The sequence below is a fragment of the Podarcis tiliguerta genome (genome assembly GCF_965153285.1).
Source record: "Podarcis tiliguerta genome assembly, chromosome: 9".
Classification (NCBI taxonomy): Eukaryota; Metazoa; Chordata; class Lepidosauria; order Squamata; family Lacertidae; genus Podarcis; species Podarcis tiliguerta.
This window is the reverse complement of record NC_139542.1, coordinates 45,613,386-45,632,994: the sequence shown is the minus strand read 5'-3', so window position 1 is coordinate 45,632,994 and position 19,609 is coordinate 45,613,386. Positions and strand designations below refer to the sequence as shown.

The following is a 19,609-nucleotide window of genomic DNA, read 5'->3' as shown; positions in this document are numbered from 1 at the left end:
TTACCTCAAGACTCTAATGTAGCTCACTTATCTCCATTGGATTCTACACATGGGATTAGTCGATTTAAAAATAATCTTGGTTCCCCATATCTCATTTTTCCATTGCAAAGATCAATTGACTTGTAAAATACAGAATTATAGACCCCAAAGCAGGAAAAGTTACAATTTCCTATGCTTTGTTGGTCAAACTGATATGACCCCAACTTCGGGTTTCTGATTTCAAAGAAGTTGAATGCTAATTAGGTTCCATAATAAATCTAAATATTTTCTTGCAGCCAAGCACAGATGAAGGAAAGTGACCGAGAAAACCCCACCAAGTTATCACTATCACCAGATTATTCTTTCCCCAAAACAAACCCACAGGAAAAATGTCTTTATCTTATCACCCATTGCAAACAGTTTGTTGTGCCGTATTGTATGTTTTCCTTCATGAAATGTGTCTGTGGAAAATTGTGGTCGTATTATTTATACAGTGAGAACATAGGAGGGTTTGAGAAAAGAAGATGTGCTGAAACTATACCAATATGCCAAGCAAATTTAAAACAACTCACTTAGCACAGCCTAATCCAGTGTTGCCACAAAAAAACCATGGAACAGAAAGGATTTAGAGCATACCTAAAAGGACTCCGACTTTGGTGAGTCTCCAGGGAAAGGAAGTTTCATATTTACAGACCCTTAACAAAAACCCTCTACGTGTCTTTGCTGCATGAATCTTGGTACAAAGATTATTAATAATGACAGTGCAAGTACATATCGTTGCTGGAATATATTAGGAGGTTATCTCAAGGTATATGGCATGCATGAAGAAATAGATTTCATACAACAGTAGATGTTCTGAGAGCGTCTTTCTCCCAAAGAGATCATGCACTGTGCATGGAAAGCTAATGCAGTTATTTTGTCTAATGAAGTTATATATGGTGAAAACAGCAAGGGCTCTTAGTGCTTTCATACTAATACAGAATTATTGCATGGAGAAAAGAAAGGCAAACTGAAATGCTAGGAAATTACTAGCATTACTGCTGGAATCTAAAAGTTAATAGTGCGAGTGTAAAGGGATTTATCAGCATGCATATAATGTCTAAATACTAAGGCTCCTGACTCTACTGCTGATCTTTCTTTTTCCTACATGAAGATTAGCAATAGTATCAGTCAGATTTTATCACCCCAGGTGCTTGCTCAACTAGCAAGACTTTCATTTTCAATAAATCAACCTCTGCAAAATGAAATTTACAACAATGCAGAAAGAGCCAGCCTATTACACTGCAAATTTGTTAAAGTTTTGCCAGAGCATGAGCATCTTTTAGAAACCTAATCTTGTTATTTAGATGGGCTTCAGAATGGCAGGGTCAACTCAGTGTGAGAGTCATGTTATAGTCATTGTTACTTTCTAGCTCATTTAAAGTGGCTCTGATAGATAATACATCTGTGATAGGTTATAAACAGTAAAAGAAAAAGAAATGCTCTCTGCAGAAATTAATGGTTATTGGGAAAATGCATTCTACTTACATACATACAAATCTAACCTCAACAGTTGTATTGATGGCCTCAACAAACTAGATCTCAAATCACTGATCCCGTTGTTGTTAAATTTACGTACCACTTAATGCTAAAACAGACTTCTAATCCCAGTGCTTCTCAAACTCCCAGGTTCCACTTGAGAGGGCTGAAAATTTCTGAGTCACAAAATGTTGGTGCAGGCAAGGGCAAAGCCAGACAAAAAATGGTGACAAAGGTAAACAAAAATTGTCATAATCAGCTGGCAATTACAGACATGACTTTCTACTGAGATCTTATCCGTTTTTAGAGCTTGCTAAATTCTTTTCCCTGTAAAAAGGCGTTCCAGTACATGCATTTGCTCTGGTGGTAATGTGATGCAGCATCCCCACTTTAGGCAGAATTTACTGATCAATAGGCTCCCTTATTGCCCTTCCCCTCCTCTGGACCTTTGAAGGCCTACCTTCCTTCCTACACTCCCTCCCCCAAACTTCTCTCCCTCTCAGCCACTTTTACTCACCATGCAATGAGTTGCTGGTGCTGGCATTGGTCCATGTTAAAGGCTGTGGCATGGTTAAGGGAAGAAGCAGTCAAATGAGGAAGCCCTGGACAGGCTGTGGCCCAGAGGCCCAGATGAAAGTGGCCCAAGACCTGCCGGTGGATTCTTACTCACAGTTTGAGAAACACTGTTCTATGTGGCTTATAGAAATGTAAACAGATTTATGCACCAACCTCTCTCTTCTAGGGCAGCAACTCCCAAATGCTGGCAGATGAAATCCAAATTTGTTCTGGCAAAAGGTAAGTCAGCCAATGAGATTTAATCTCATTGGATCAATGGCCCATCTAGTTCAGCATCCTGTTCTAACAGTGGCCAACCTGATGCCTATAGAAAGCTTGCAAGTGGGATATGAGCACAACAGCACTTTGCCCACCTGTGATTTTCAATTCCTGGCATACTGCTTCTGATAGTGAAGGTAGAACATAGCCATTGTGGCTAGTTACTGCTGATAGCCTTGTCCTCCATAGATATTGTTACAAAAGTTGGACACCATTTCCACTCTCTGCTAGCGGTAGCAAGATTCCAGGGGGTCCCAGGCATTCACCAAGACTTTGTGCTTCTTCAGAGTAATTGAAGATGTGGCGGAGACTGTCATAGTTTTAAGAAATATGGTTTATTCACCTATTTGCACCTTCAGTCTGCATGGAGTCAAGATCTTACAGCATGGTCATTTCAAGAAGGGCTTGTTCCCCACAGCAATGCAACACCGGAGGCATCTCTCCCAGCCAGTCTTCAGGCAGCCTGCCCAAAATGGATCTCAGTCTTTGTTCTCCTCCTTCTTGCCAGCACACCTTGCCAATGACTCTCTTTTCCTGTCACCTTACATCCAGTTTTCCTTGGCAACCTTCTGTCTGCTCAGGCCCAAGATTCCTCTTAGATGGTCCATCAACACCTTTCATCATGTTAATGCCTCTATCCCAGGTGAGGCCCTGGCTTGGAAAGGAAGCTTAGCCTGTATTTTTCCAATGGCCTGCTATCTTCCCTTCTATACTCCAAACAATCAAAATCCTACCATTTATTAATTTCTAGGTGCCCCCCCAAAAAAACTCACAATAATATCAACAATGACAATTAATGGTTCGTAAGCAATTAGGTTGCATTCCTAACCATGTCTATTTAGAAGTAAATCTCATCAAATTCTATTTTAGATGGGGTTAGGGTTGCAGCCTTGGTTAGCACATGGGAACTCTTTAATGGAACAACTGCTTCTTTCTATGCTTTCTCCCCACCTTCTCTGCTTCGCCGCTCCATCCTCTTCCAGTAATGCCACAGTATGACATATTCAACCATTCCTTAACAGTGGAAAACTTTCCCTTCCCTTCTTCAAAACTGCCTTATCCAGCCAGATTCCTCATTCACTGCTATAGCAGCCTATGAATTAGGACTTAGGTTCTTATAAATTAGGACTTATGTTTTCTGAATGAAACTGCCCTGACCTGGTCAAATTCAATACGACTCTGTATTTGTCCGCTATAACTTTTTTCAGTAAAACACTAAAGCAAAAAATAACAGGACTGTATGAATTAAAATTATGTATATGTCTGTGCCTGTGCCTTTGCATTCTACAGTGGACAAATTCTTTCTTCATCTGTCCGATGCTGGCAAATAATTTTATGAACTGACATTTTGTGACACTTCAACATGAGAATGGTGTGGGATACTGTAATTTCCCCCTGTTACTACTAATGCATAATGGTTTTGACTTTAAAAGGGTCAGGCTTTTTAAGTTTAGAAGACTGAAATACTATATGCCTGCAAGATGTTTCTGTGCACAATAATTTGGTGTGCCAAATGGAGAAATGCACTTCTTAGCCACCAGTCATGTACAATGAACCATGTGCTCTGCAAATGGCTATCGTGATTCAAAATGGCTATCACACACATAGACATTAAGCGATGTACAGAGATAAGCCATTGAAATCCATTGGGCAGTCCAATAAACTGTTGCAAAATACTCCTTACAAATACCATAGAAGAAAGCTTTTCATTTATGGATGCATTTTGCATAGGAACATGAAGATCACTACATTTATTAAAATTTGTTATATGGTCTTACAATTTTTTACTGCTGTCAGAATTTCCTGGTGGCAGTGAGACAGGGATATATCCAGTCCAATAACTGAGGTGAGGCCTTATGCTTCCTGAAAATGTAGGAACTAGAAACTTGAGAAGCTGCCTTATCTAGAGTCACACCATAGGTCCATCTAGGCAGTCTGAACACATAACACCAAACCTAGCCTCATTGCACTGACTACCAGTTAGTTTCCAGGCTCAATTCAAAATGCTGGTTTTGATTTATAAAGCCTATAAATGGTCCCAATACCTCTCTGTATGCCTTTCCTCATATAAACAAGCTCAGACACTGCCATTACCTTAGGCTCTTCTGTATGAGCTCCTCCGTGGAAGATTTGGAGAGTGTAAGCCAGGAAATTGGACACCTAAAATGGCGTCCTGGGGGGAAAGTCGATGTCCAAAATTTCCCATACATTTTTTTGTTTGGTTTGGTTTTCTGGGGGGTTTTCTGCTGAGCAGCGGAAGGAATGACCCCCTTATGTGGATGACCCAAAGTGTGCTTGCGCCATCCTGAAGTCCTTCTGGTAAGCAACTGTGAACAGCCTGCTGGGAAGCTAGCACAGGGGCTCTGCCCCACCTGACCACCTTTTTCTGCCCCCAGGTCCATCAACTGAAGCCAGAAGTGAAATCATGACTCAAGCAGGTGGAATTAAGGAGCAAGATGCAACTGAACACCTACTCAACCCAGGAACTTGTGATCAAGCTCATGGGTCCTTTCATGCAAGAAGTCCTTCCTGGTTTTCTCTTAAGCATTCTCTTTCAGCAGCCTAATTTATGGAAGTGAAAGCTCTTTAGTAGTTGTTATTGTTATCCAGCTGAGAGTCAGAAACCCTTACAAGTTACCCAGTGATCCAACAATAGATTCTGATCTACCATCTGGCCACCACTGGCAGACTCTGGGTTTAATCCCTGGCATCTCCAGGTAGAACTGAAAGACTATGAAGAGCTGCTTCCAATCCGCACAGACAATACTGAACTAGATGGATTTTCCTTATGCAAAGCATGTGCTCTGGCACCAAAATGCAACCCACCTCGCAACAAAACCAATGTTTAAGCAATGTAAGAACTATTTTTCCATAACTGTCAATGATAAAGAACTTGGCCCTCAATGTAGAAATTAATTGGAACAGGGGCCTAGTCACTACCTTATCAGATCTGTGGCAGCAGATGAATTGTACCATTTTGGGAGAGGCATGCTATGAACAATAAGTATTTATAGCAAGTCTTAAAAATAACATTGATGCCTGTGTACAGGTTCTGTAATTGAACATCAGAGCTCTTTTATTTTTAGAACTAAAATGCAAAGACATGGCAAAGTTTCATGACTCTAGAGTAATACAGGACTTCAGCAATCAGCTACAGGGTCACGTACAGTATCTTTAATTTCACCTGTTGAGTGCTTGCGTGAATGTTTAAGGGCCCCAGAGGACATGAGAAACCATGGAAGAGAAACACAATCCCTGTGAAGATGAGGAAAATATTGAAGAACAGCCAGGCAGGATCATAAATAACATGAAAGACGGGCTCTGCTCTCTAATGCTCTCATAAAGAGTTCTCTCAAAACTCTTTTTGGCTCAGCCATGTGAAGGGCTGTGCTGATGGGCATTGTATGAGGCGCATGCAACAGCACATGTCACACCCAGCAAACCACACCCAGATTGTTGCTTGGGGAAGCATTAGGCTAAACCATGTTGTTTTTGTTAGCCTTAAAGGCCATATCTGGCCTGGGTCATTTCCAGGCCAGCCAGGGTGATGGAAACTTTTCTGCACTGCTATCATGCACCTCTCCTGCACACTGCTCCAGCATTAATGTGAGAAATTAAATTGAGAGTATCTAGCTCTGCCTTGAAGTATCAACCAAAAGGAGAAAGAGTCAGCTTAGTTTTCAGTAGTGGTCAGAGCATTGGACTAGGACCTGGTAAACCAGAATTCAAATCCTCACTCAGCTATTAGGCCCAACTTCACGGGTTTGTTGTTGTTTATAATAACAAGCTTATTATAAAGAATATGGGACATATCTAGGTAAAAAAAAATGCATAGAATTGTCATGTAAAATATTGCAGACTCTCATGGGTCTGCATTTGCACAGAAAAGTTGAGTATAGATTTTAGTATGAATGAATGAAGAAGCAAACAAACATTCTTTGATATGAATATTATAGTCTTACAGAATCACAGAACTGCTTTTGGTTTTAAAACAGCTGTGGAAAACCCTTCAGGGGCTGACAAATGAGGGAAGGATGAATCTGACAAGCTTGGTTTCTCTGCGTTTCATACTTTTCCAATCCTGAATTCAGTTTTCCCCTTTCCCCAGGGCACTTTTTGGGGAAAGGGGTTAATGTCTGCATGGATATTTTTGTGCATTTCTCCCAAAATACATGTTTTGATGCTCAGTTTTCTCAAGCAATTTTCCCTAATGCATTTTGTATGTTTTTTCTCACTAATATACAGTTGTTTCTACACACTTTCCCCGCATATATGTTTTTAGGTAAACATTTTTTGGTGGGGGAGCAAATTTTGAATAGTCGCTGAGTTTTTACTGTGTGTTGGTTCATGGTGTACAAATTAGGTAGGTTCCTATTGATGCAAATGAAAATAATGCCTCTTTCACCCTAAGTGTAAATTCATGTGAGGGGGAAAATATGCTGGGATAGGAAACTTGGATCAGTGGGCAAAATATTACACAGAGAATCACTTCTCAGGCCTGTTTTACTCTCAGATTCTCACATCCCAGAATTGCTTCTCTTTTTAAGAGCAGACATGTCTGTATTTTATGCACATGTGCAAATCACATGTGGCAGCCCCTCAGAACTACGCGTACCGTGTGACAGTGAGAGCTAACTTTACTATGAAAATGGTACAAAACCTTGCCAAAGTTACATGTATTTTTGTTTCAAAATAAGGGAGGGGCTGAAGTTTAAAAACCTTCCTAAGATATAACATAAATGGAGCCTTTAAGCTTCCTAAAAGCGAACGTGATCTGTAGATTTGCTCAGCATGTGATTTTCACTATCAAAAGTTTAAAAAATAATAATACTTAGGTAATTTAATCAGAAGCACTGAACTGTACTTTTTTAAAAGTTACCCATTGATAGGATGTGCTTCTTGACTCTAAATATGTTTTGGATTTATCTGAAGTTTGAAATAATTGGACCGGCTCTTAATTGTGCCAGCACAAAAAAAGCTGGAATTATTTTTACCACTTCAGAAAACTCTTAAAGTAATTTTACTATATGGCTGACTTACCTGACATTCTTTAAATGCTGTAAGAAAGAGAAGAATTAATCATGTGATTTATTTTATTTTATTTTTTGGCTAAATAAAGGCCAAATCATGCTTCCAAGCCAAAAACACAGCACTACTTCTGGCATTCTGGTTATTATGAGCAATGCTATGGTAAAAGGCAAGGTGATGTGAGAAGGAACAGCACATCTTATTTTTCAGCTGTTCCCCATAGAAAGCATGTGTTCCACATTTCCCTTCATTTTTTGAATCTGAGGGTTTGTTCACACATTCTAGTAATGTTTATTTTCTCTGTGTGATCATGAACACAATCACATGGAGAAACTTTAGTGCAAACCAGTCGTTTACACAAACCAACGGTTTCTGTGTTTGCAGTAGCTCGGCTGAAAAATACAGTCTTGATCGCTGAAATGACTGCAGCTATCCTAATGTAATCAGCTGGTCAGCCCTAGCATTCTGCAGAAGGACATGGCTGCCTCAGACACTAGAGGTTGAGGGGCAGGGAATGAACAGAGCAGTGTGTGCCAAGCAGCCTGCCCTAGGCTTCTAAACTAGCCAGTTTTGTGTTCAGATGTAATGGAGGGCATTGTCTCATTGCCAATACTGAAGTAAGTTTCAACTGCCCGTCTAAACTTATACAGCCAGCTTTTGTACATGGGAAGGCACCATCATGTCCATTACCTTAGATACAAGGGGGTTTTTTTGGAGAAGGAGAAATGAGCATTTGGTGGGGGATGTTGTGCATTTGGAAAGCTGACATGCCGTTTGAAGAATGGAGGGAACAGAATTATCTTTGTTAGGTACATGTGTCTGCTAAGCACCTAAATGAAAGGCAATATGAGAGCCAGTGTGGTGTAGTGGTTAAGAGCGGTAGTCTCGTAATCTGGTGAACCGGGTTCGCGTCTCCGCTCCTCCACATGCAGCTGCCGGGTGACCTTGGGCTAGTCACACTTCTCTGAAGTCTCTCAGCCCCACTCACCTCACAGAGTGTTTGTTGTGGGGGAGAAAGGGAAAGGAGAATATTAGCTGCTTTGAGACTCCTTCGGGTAGTGATAAAGCAGAATATCAAATCCAAACTCCTCCTCCTCCTCTTCTTCTTCTTCTTCTTCTTCTTCTTCTTCTTCTTCTTCTCAATGTCAGGGACAGCATGTACACAAATTACATAAGGATAAAAAGCACCAGTTTCCATACTTAAAACAAACTGTCCAAACTATATAAAGCATCTTTTTTAAAAAAACAAAACAAAACTAGAACCTCCTCTTCTTCACTTTCATCGTTGGGCAGCATCCTGAAATAAAGAGTGAATCTTTAAAGTACTCTTTTGTGTGCTGCGCCTGCTAGTCACTGAACAAAGGTGGATTCATAAATGAATTGTTGCTTTATAGAAGTTATTAGGTAAGACTGACCTCTATAGACAAACAACCAGCCTACTATAGAAATATTCTACTCAGACTACTATAAAAACTTTTCTTTCCTTGGTACAATATGTTCGACATTTAACCTTTTCTAATGCTTGGTTTTGTCCTGTGCCATCTATGTATGTTTCAAAGTTCATTCTTTCTAGTAAGTATAAAAACACATGAAAACTCCCTAGGGGTATTCTGTGTCCAGCAAAGCATTCCATCAGTGATATGGACCAAATAAGAGGAAGAGCTAAAGGCACCAGCTGAATGACCTGTTTCCTATCTTTCATATGTAGCTTCCAGCTGTTTAAGATGTTGAAGGGACCCACTGATCTTGGAAGATGCACACTCTGTCCTTTGAGTATACTAGTGAATAAACAGGATAATAGAAACTGCAAAAGACTATGGGGCTCTGCGGTAATGAATTGCATTGGTCAGCTGTTTCTGTAAACATTTCTTTTACAATGTATTAATTTAATCAAGCAACTCCTATTTATTGCCATAAGAAACTGGACAAGCAGCTGTTTCCTATTCACTTATTCCAAACGATTCATGATTTTATGCAGGTTTATCATATCCCTCACCCTACACCTATATAAAAAAAAAAGTCATCGTCTTTTATCTTCTCCACATGTGGAATATGGTTGCTGTTGAGTTTTGTGTTTTTCCCCTTTTCCAGTTCTACTACATCATTTTCATTTCAGGTGGGGTTACTAGATTTAGATAGCAGACAATTGTGGTTACACCACTGACATGTTATTTCCTGAGTCCTCCCCACCCCTTTCAAATGTTCTGTTTCCCTTTTAATAATTTTGTCTGACACCCTGCCTTTATCTCTTTGGTGGGCATGTCAAATTGCAAGTAGATATACAGATACCACTCCAGCAGGATTGTAAATGGCGTTTCCGTAGCTGCTCTGGTTTCACCAGAAGCGACTTAGTCATGCTGGCCACATGACCTGGAAGCTGTCTTCGGACAAACGCCGGCTCCTCGGCCTGTAGAGTAAGATGAATGCCACAACCCCAGAGTCGTCAGGGGTACCTTTACCTTTACCTTCATTCATAATTTTTAACAAATAGGATGAATATTACATGGCATCTTGTGTTGTAATCCCCAGGTTGCTAGTGTTGTGAGGCCCTTTCATAACTACGCAAAACCTCGTTTAGATGTAATTGTGTTCAGTGGTTTCATATTATTTACATTAATCTGCCACCAGTAGTCATTGGAGGACATTGCTGAATTACTTGACTCAATTGCTTGAAAAGCTTAAGGATTTAAAATAAAATAACAAGAGACTTTGGCCAGGAAACCTTGTCAATTTATAGTCCTCCTCCCTATAAAACAGATGAATTTAGTACATTTACTGGGTTGTAAGACAAACAAATGTGGTTACCTCAGTATAAATGAAAGCTTTAATGAGGCAGCCCTTGCTTGAGCGTTTTAGAAAGTGTTCCAAGATTTTATTCATGAATGGACTTTCTTTGCTTATTCATGTAAAGTTGTTGACCCTTCAAGCTTGTGTCTGCACAGCCTGCATGGTCAAGGGCCCTGTTATATGTACAGCAATCCAAGTGAATGAGAGCTATGTAAATGTATTCTGGAAAACACTCAGATGAAGGGTGGATTATGTCTTACTTCATGAAATATATGCATTTGCATTTGCACAGGATGTGACTTAGCCATGAAAGGGGTGGAACAGAATGCTAAACTTCTAATGTTGACATCAACCTTAGGGTTGTGTGCACTTGGAAGTGTGCCCCACTGATTTCAATGGAAAGTATTTGCGAAGGATACTTATGAGTGCAGCCTTAAAGAATTATATACAAAGGTTCTGTACTGCACTGAGTTGACGCTGCTCTCTGCCGCACCAGAACAGGTTGCCGGGTTGTGGCAAATTCCTGGTATAAATGCAGTTCAGAGGCTGCCTAGATGAGATGCCATTGAAGATGAGATGAGACCCACTGGATTCATTTGTATTTTTAGAAAGATGAACAGAAAAGCCTACTTATCAACAGATGCACAATATGTATTCAAGATTGTTTAAATTTTGTATAATTAGATTTGTCTTCTTTCAGTAAGTGGTGGGGAACCTCAGGCCTGGAGGCAGAATATGGCCCTCCAGGCCTCTCTGCCTGCCCTCATAACTATCCCTAGGCTGTATCCCTCACTGACCTTGCTTTACACCACAGGCATTTTTGCCTGGCTGGAATGTGCCATCGAACTCTGTTTGTCTGGGTAGAAGACACAGGTGGCTGAGTGAGTCAGGGCAGAAACTAGCTTCCGGTACAAAGGTAACATTCAGACTCATTGGCCTCTGGCTCCACCCACCACTGACATGTGACCCTCCAAAGGTTGGCCAAAAGTGAATGTAGTCCTAGGACTTAGAAACTTTCCCTGCTTAGCACAGTGGCTATCAAAATGGTTTCTGCACTGGGTTTCAGTCTCTGGGTTTCAATTCTCTGGGTTTCTATTCCCCATATAATTGCTTCCCCTATTCATTCATTTATTTTCAGTGCCCTCCCACAAGAGCACAATTGCAATTATGCAGGATTATTTTTATTTTTATTTATGAGCAAAAAATAAAAATCTCTGGTATTCCAATTTGAAACTGGACTCTGGGCACCATCCATCCTATTTAAAATCCCTCCTGAAAGCAACAGTTTCCATCAGCCTGTTCATCCTTTTGTAGTGCTGCTGCTGGTATCACTTTGACACATTTCCCCATTAATTGCTGGTGCCTGCTTTTAATTGCTTGAAAAACTCAACATTGTACAGTTCCATTTTAAAATCAAGTTTTGATTCATAAATCCAAAGCATTCTGTGCACCCAGATGAAACGGTACATATGAAAGGCACACATTCTTCTTCACTCTTGAGTTCTAGGATTTGTATATGCCCCAGATGCATTAATATAATCTAGATTTCTTTCACCTGGAGCAGGAACCGGCAAGCCACTCCAGTATCCCTGCCAAGAAAACTCCATGGACAAAGACAACAGGCATATAATTCCCTTGTCATAGAACTGAAAATTATTAACTACGTCACATGAAGAAACGTTTCGGCCCAAATCCTCCCTCACGTGCTCCATTTTACCGAGCTGTTGTGTCATTCAGGTTCATATATTCAAACTATCCTAAAATGAGAGTTTAAGATTTCCTTGCATAAAACAAAACAACATAACCTCAATAGAAATTAAACCAGATCCAAATAAAATATTATGCGTGCACACAAAACACCTTGATTCCTACTATGATGGCATGCCTAGCATGGGACTAATTATTCTTGGGTGTGTGTGGAAAGGTATTGCATCTAACTCACCGTTTGTCTCTCTACCTTAGGGACCATCTACATGTAACTTTAACTACAGTGGTACCTCGGGTTACATACACTGCAGGTTACATACGCTTCAGGTTACAGACTCCGCTAACCCAGAAATATTACCCAGGTTAAGAACTTTGCTTTAGGATGAGAACAGAAATTGTGCGGCAGCGGCGCGGCGGCAGTGGGAGGCCCCATTAGCTAAAGTGGTGCTTCAGGTTAAGAACAGTTTCAGGTTAAGAACGGACCTCCGGAACGAATTAAGTACATAACCAGAGGTACCACTGTATATGGAAGCTTGCTTTCGAGTGGTGATTCCCCACATCCCCACATCTGAGTGTAATCTCTCATGCAGTGGACCATGTGAATGCTCCTGACCACAGGGAAGTTCCCTGACCCCATTCACATGTTGAAAATACACGTGAAGGGGTTGCGCAGTTGTGCTGACCTGCTGGGCCCCTTAACAACAACATTATGTGCCAGTATTTGACAGCTGTGTAAAGGGAACTTTATGCCTGTACCAATGTATTCATGTGGGCTTACAACATGCAAGGGGGAAATCCCGATTGGTTCAGAAGAATCTCAACCCTAAACCTCTGTTTAAAACTTTCCTCTTCAGTTTTCATTTGAGCTTCTCTCTCCTTTTGATAGACAATAGGAAATCAAGCCCAGCCCTTGTTCTACTGAAGTCAGATTGTGTGAAAAGCAAAAATGGACTCTGCCGTGAAATCCTGCAGCCATGTATATATGTACACATGAAAGTAGGCATGGGGTGAGAAACTCAATTTTGTTTATATTTTCATGAGAAACTGCATAATATGCATAATGCATATTATGCATAATATGCATTTCTTGACTCAAAATGCAAGCCAAAGCATAGCTATCCTTTCAAACCTGCACCTTTCTGAATTTTGCAATGCAATTCATCAGCCAATGTTTACAAAAATGTGTATATTGAGGAAAAGAATTGTGGAAAACACATACAAAATGCATTGTATTAGGGATACAGAGAGAGAGAGAGAGAGAGAGAGAGAGAGAGAGAGAGAGAGATGTTTTCATTAGAAGAAATTCTTACTAAAATGCTGACAAATTTACATAGGGAAGTGCAGATTGCTGAAGATATGTAGAAAACAAATTTAAGAGTCAAAAAATGAGAAACCAAGTGAAATTGAACTTGACAGATTCATTCATCCCTAGTGGAAATAAACTGCTTCTATTCTAAACTGTTATTGATTTAACTTGATCCCAAAATGTATTTGCTTTAAAACTTTGTATAAAGCAAACAAGGAACTTAGTTTAAGGAAAAGGGTAAGAATATATTTTTTCACATTGTGATTTGTTTGCATTTTTTTTCAGGGAAATATAAGTCCTGAAAACTGTTGTGCAAGCTTACATTTTGTGTGATTTTGTACAGCTTTACAAACCAGTGCTGCAGTTACTTTGCACAATATGAAGATGGGATTACTGGAGCAAGTTGACTTGTATTTTTGGTATATTCCAATACTGACCATTTTACTAAAGATTTTGAAACAGTTGCTTAGAAACAACGTAATGGCCCTGATCCAGAAAAATGTCTACGCACATTAAATTCAACAGGACTTACTTTTGGGTAGACCTGTATAGGATTACACTGTAAATTGTGTTTAAGTCACAATGGAATAGAAATACAACTTGCTTTCTCTGGACTGAACTCAACATATATGAAGAAGGACTAAGTCACATTGTTCAGTTTGAAAAGTTCACATCTTCTAATCAGATTGTGATGTCCTTCCCAAAGTGTGAGTTAAGTAAAAGATCATGCAACCAGATGTTAAACTAGAGGCCCTAATGGAAAATGCTGCCTTTTTTGTTTTTTATAGGGGAAAATACACATTTCTTAGAAATAGGAAAACAATTAAGCAATCACATATTTTTATTTTCTGAAACAAAGGAAGATATAATAGTCAATTTCTGTGTGTTTTTCTCCAGATTTAAAAAAAAAAAGTATTTGTAATAATTCCAGGAAAGTATTATCTTTATTTTAGTTTGCCTTAAATAATTATATTGAAGCAATTCCATTGCCTCTACCCTGTGGCTCCAATCCTGTGCACATTTATCTTGGAGTCTAGGAGTAAATCCAACTAAATCAAATGGGGCTTACATCTGAGTAAATACTAAGAATTCTTTTGTAAAGGTTTGACTATTGTCAAATATGAAAAATATGTGACTTCAGGGTCTGAACAAGATTTTTATAATAAATAATAATAATAATAAAATGTATTATTATTATTGACATTTTACTCTGGATGGTGGAATTTCTTTTTAGGTCATGTAACTGTAGTTCAAAGTTTGACGGAAAGGACCGTAAAGGGGGAGATGGTCCATGCCTAGTGGTATAAACATTGTGATACATTTACAAAGTTCTTAAAGATGCTGAACATTAGAATATGCTTAATCTGGATAGCACTGAAAGTAGACTCTTTTGTTATTGGAAAACGTGTTTTCAGATGCATTTGAAAAGGAAAAACTCATGCAGTGGAATCATTGCAGACATGGTCCTCCTCACTTTATCTTTAGTGGAAAACTGAACACTTGGAAGGGTGTTTTGGTAAAATATATGTTAATTTTTCCAAATACACTAATTTTCCAAATAGCCAGTTTGTTTGCTATTTGGGAACTTACAAACTGGTTGTTGCTAGCCAAGTGGTGGAAAAGACACAGTTTGCATGACCATCTCATACTGTGGAGGGAAAAATGTATTTCAAGAAGCAAATGGAAAATAAGACTGAGGATTTGATTCTCTCCCTTTTTCAAGCCTGCACAGTGAGTACAATTAGTGCTGCAATTAGATGTGACTTGTGGGATGAAGGGGGAAAAGAATACTGGAAATAGTAATGTGGGCCAAATTATATAGTTTTCTGCTACACTGACACAAATCCTGTGATCTTGAAAAGGACTGTATCAAGGAAGACAGAGAAAAACTTGGTATGTGACATGTTTTTGTCTATGGTGTATGTGTATGTATGTCTGTATGCTTGAATCTACCCACATTTGTGCAATGTACCTGAAATCAATTTAAATTTACATAACATGCCAGCTTGCAGATTAAAAGAAACATTAAATGTTTACACACTGCTGTTGTGTTTATCATTTCCATATTAATGGTTCCAAAATGTCATTCAGTATATTCTCTCACTTTTCCTTGCCACCCCTCTGGTGATAGGAAAGTTTCCTTGTCTCACTAATTGTGTAAGTCTAAAAGCAAATGTCGTTTTTGCAGGGGTGGGTGTGTGAAAATCAACAGACTGAGAACTAGAATTTCCATAGAGTAGTGCTTCAGTCCAGAGAAGAAAGATACCAAAAGGGCATTTTCAAGGCTGGAGCTGATGTTGTCTCTGTTCATTAAATTGGAAAACATTATTACAAAGCAGTAGGGTAAAGAATTTCAATAACATCATTCCTTCTATTTGCCATGTTCAGTGGTTGAGTGCTTATGCAGAAAAAAAATGCTATCATCCACACACAAGAGGAACATAGATGTGTGCTTGGAAGAACCTCATCTGAGGACCACAGGCTAACTTAGGGGTTACAGAAGAGGCTGTGTAGTATAGCTCAATGAATCTCCCAGGTTCCCCATGAATCTCCATGTAGATTCAGTTGCCACTCCATTGGTTTCTGTATGTGAAACCACAGGGGTGCTTCCTTTGTCTGTTCCCTCAGCCAGTAAAATATATTGGTAAAACCCATTATTAATTTTACAACTGAGATGGAAATTTAATGAAAACTTTTACTTTATGTTTAAGCTGTTTGAAAAGGTCAGTGAAAAAGCACTCCAGTAAATGGCATTGTACTTTCTGTAAGAATAGTCTAAGTTGCTTTCAAACTATACCTAAAGGTGGGAGCTCACATTACTGAATGCGTCTCTGTAGAAAAAAGGTCTCCGGCACATAGATAGCCAACATGTCTTTGTTTAAAAATAAATAAATCTTAATTTTCATTTTTTCACATCACACATAGAAGAAGAAGAAGAGTTTGGATTTGATATCCCACTTTATCATTCCCCTTAAGGAGCCTCAAAGCAACTAACATTCTCCTTTCCCTTCCTCCCACAACAAACACTCTGTGAGGTGAGTGGGGCTGAGAGACTTCAAAGAAGTGTGACTGGCCCAAGGTCACATAGCAGCTGCATGTGGAGGAGCGGAGACGCGAACCCGGTTCACCTGATTACTAGTCCATCGCTCTTAACCACTACACCACACTGGCTCACAACTCACAACACATCAACCACGTTGCTTAAAAATATCAAATCACATTCTTACAATTCACTCTAGAAAACCTGTTCACATATTACCATGAGATCTTGGGGATTATAAACACAATCTTCTTGACACATATAATCCAAAAACAGTTGCCACACATTATAGAAAATATAGGGATTAGAATTCCCTTTGGTTGTATGAATCTGGCACACCAACTTTTCTGGACAGGGCTATTGTCCATGCTCTGGAGTACCATGCTTCAATGTTCAAGCCCAAGGCAGTGCACCATCGCATGGCTATTTCCATACGTGCCACTGTGAGGAGGAACATCACAAGTTCTTTATGAGCAGTTGGTGGAGTTGACATGTCCTTTATTCCAAGTAAAGCGAGCTGAGGGAAAACTTGGAGGTCCATTTTGTATATTAAACTCAAATCCTGGAATACCAGAACACCAAATAATAACTAACATGTCTGATACGCACGTAGAATCTGTCTTACATTGACTTCTGCATGCAGTGATTCGAAAATAGACTAACAAAGAGTGCAGGAATAGACAACCTTTTTTGAAGATCAAGGGCTGCATATCCTCAAGAGAAAGTGGCTTGGGGGTCCCCAAGCCGAAAAGGTAGAGGATCCACCCTCTCTCTCTCTCTCTCTCTCTCTCTCTCTCTCACACACACACACACACACACACTTGCTCACCCCCTCCATCAGCCCACCTACTGCATGGATCCTCAGCTTCTACTTGCCTCTGCACAGCCTTTCTCCCATTTATTCATTCATCATCAACATTAGTTCGCCTTCTTTCCTCTAAAATACCTTTCAATCATGTGAGCGTCACCTGGATATTTTACATTCCAGTTTCTCTGGCTGGCATGGCTTTGAAGTACTAAATAGAACACATCTAAACAGAACTGATACAGTTCCATTTCAATGTATGCCTGCAGTTCAGATGACTTACAATAATGCTAATAATCACATGTGCATAAAAGGAAGGTTCATTTTAAATTCATGACATTCACATTTTGCTGATGAGGCTTTTCTATTTTGGATAAGCTGCATTCTCTCTTCCTCTCCCTTCTGCTTTCTTTAGCGGTTAGTCTCTGTCATTGGCTCATCGCTGCCATTCTGCAACATGACAACTTCATTTGTACTTTATAAGTTCCCAACCCTAACTGAGAAAGTCTGCTCTGTGATGTTTGGGGAAAATGGTACATGTTGTGGCTTTCATCGTTTTGGAAATGATTCCAGCTGAAGTTTTACTTCCCAAAAGTGGGACTCGTTTTAACTGCTCATAAAATTCTCTCCACAACAGCTAGCTGCAGAGAAATTCTCCTGTTGTTTTTGGTAAGTTCACAAAGCCTCTGGAAAACACCTTTCAGTCATGTGACTAGCAGTCAAGAGCTATACATAAAAAGGCGGGGGGACCCAAATCCTCATTAATTTCCATGTACTGCTCTAGCTGCCTTCCTCGTAGTAAGGTTTTGCTTCTTCCTCCCCTATTTTAAACAGAGGCACTGGTAGTAGAGTACACTAAGCCCAGCAAATGTCAAGCTTTGCTTTAAAATTATTGGTATTTAAGGGAGGCATAATACCATTAAGTCTAAAGCTATTAAGATTTTCTTAGTGAAAACACACAGGGCCATTTTATGCCGTTCTGACAGAGGGCTTTAAATAAGCCCCACTGTGCGGATGTTGTAGCTTTTTCTATTTCCCAGGGAGAAAATGTCAGGAGAGTTGTGGTGATGGCACTTGGTTTGTATAAGACTAATAAAAGGATCGAGATGTAGGCATGTTTCTCCAGTTCTGGATTCCCGCCCCCCTCCGTGGTCAGAACTTTGAAGTTTTTTAAAAGCTTTGTTCTCTTCCTCTTTGCCAGGCTAATAAAAAGAATTATTATTACTACCACATTTGTGTCTCTTGGATTTTTTTTTATTTTTTATTTGGCTAATGCAAGTACTTTTACAACATAATTGCGCCGAAAAAGAGCAATTAGAATTAAAGGAGCCTTGGCCAATAAGTACAGCACTTATTGCAATTATACTAGTAACATAGGAAACCTGAAAGCCTACTTGAATTACCCAAATGATACTTTAAAGAGAGAGAGAGAGAGAGAGAAGAATTGCTTTTAAACTTAACAAAACTCTTAATTGGTGGGGGAAGGGTGGTTGATATGAATCTGTGGTAACCAGATTTGCAGTCTGAACTGTTCGTCTGCCACACTGTTGGCCATCAAAGAAGGTCTGTCTCACCAAGCTTTCTATTTTCACAACAGGATATCTGGTTTCTTTTATGAGGATACAGCTAGGTTAATTTGGTTTAGTGGTTTGCTGGAGGTAAGCATGCTCTTCACAGCGCAAACACCAAAATCCCCCCCTCAAAGCAGTTTCCTGCTAATAGCCAAGGTCTGATTGGCAGTTTTGCATTGTAAAGTGTGATTTGGTTGGATAAATATGTTTAGTCTAGTAAGCACTTTAGTGATTGAGTGTCTGTTAATGGATAAAGGTGGATTACGGTGAAACCTCTACAGGCTGTCATTGAGCACTTTAGAGATGTGAGATGTCAGAAAGGCAAGGGAGGCAAATTAATGGGGAACTGTGACCAAACTCAGCAAAACTCGGACCATATTTTAAACATTGGGTGGTGCTAATTTTTGCATAGTTTTGAAGTCATAATCTCACCGGAGGACCCACATCCCGACTGAACCTCCCAATCTGGCCTTACATTGCTGGATTTTGTCTGGAAATGTAGGCAGAGAATTTAAAGGCAGTTTTCAGCACTAAATGAATGTAACTAGGATGACTTTATGCTTCCTTTTAATAGATTCTCCTTTTCCTCAAGAATTATAGATCCAGAGCACATGGCAGAGTTCTCTTACTTCTGCTGCCTCTCCCCTGGAGTTCCCTCTTGTTTCTCAACTCCAGACTTTCAACCTCAGGTGCAAAAGGTCCGTTTTAAGGTATGTATATTGGAATGTAATTACTTTTGGGAGGGCATTTCCTTTCTGCCCACAATAAAGAAAGCATGGTGCTAAAATGTTAAGAGTAAGCATATTGAATTTAAACTGAAATTGATTCCTCCCCCCCTTTTGTTTTTTAAAATTATGGGTGATATCCAATTAAGTTGCACTCAAGAATAGTACTTTAATCGATGGAATCAAGTGGCTCAAGTCCATTGATTTCAGTTAGTCTACTCTGAGTAGGACTAGTGTGTTTTTTACTTCTGGAAATAAAAATTAAAAATTATTAGAGGATTTCAGAGCCAAGTCGTTAAAAACAACAAC

At 39.6% G+C, this 19,609-nt stretch overlaps 1 long non-coding RNA gene across 2 annotated transcripts; it reads left to right on the top strand.

Moving 5' to 3' along the window:
* Window positions 1-578: 578 nt before the first annotated feature.
* Window positions 579-19,280, top strand: LOC310657458. 2 transcript variants are annotated; one of them, XR_014501791.1, is made up of 4 exons: window positions 579-635; window positions 2,240-2,292; window positions 17,642-17,673; window positions 19,150-19,280. It is a non-coding gene; the product is annotated as an uncharacterized lncRNA (long non-coding RNA). The 2 variants fall into 2 exon arrangements; XR_014501790.1 differs by lacking the exon at window positions 17,642-17,673.
* The last annotated feature ends 329 nt before the right edge of the window (window positions 19,281-19,609 follow it).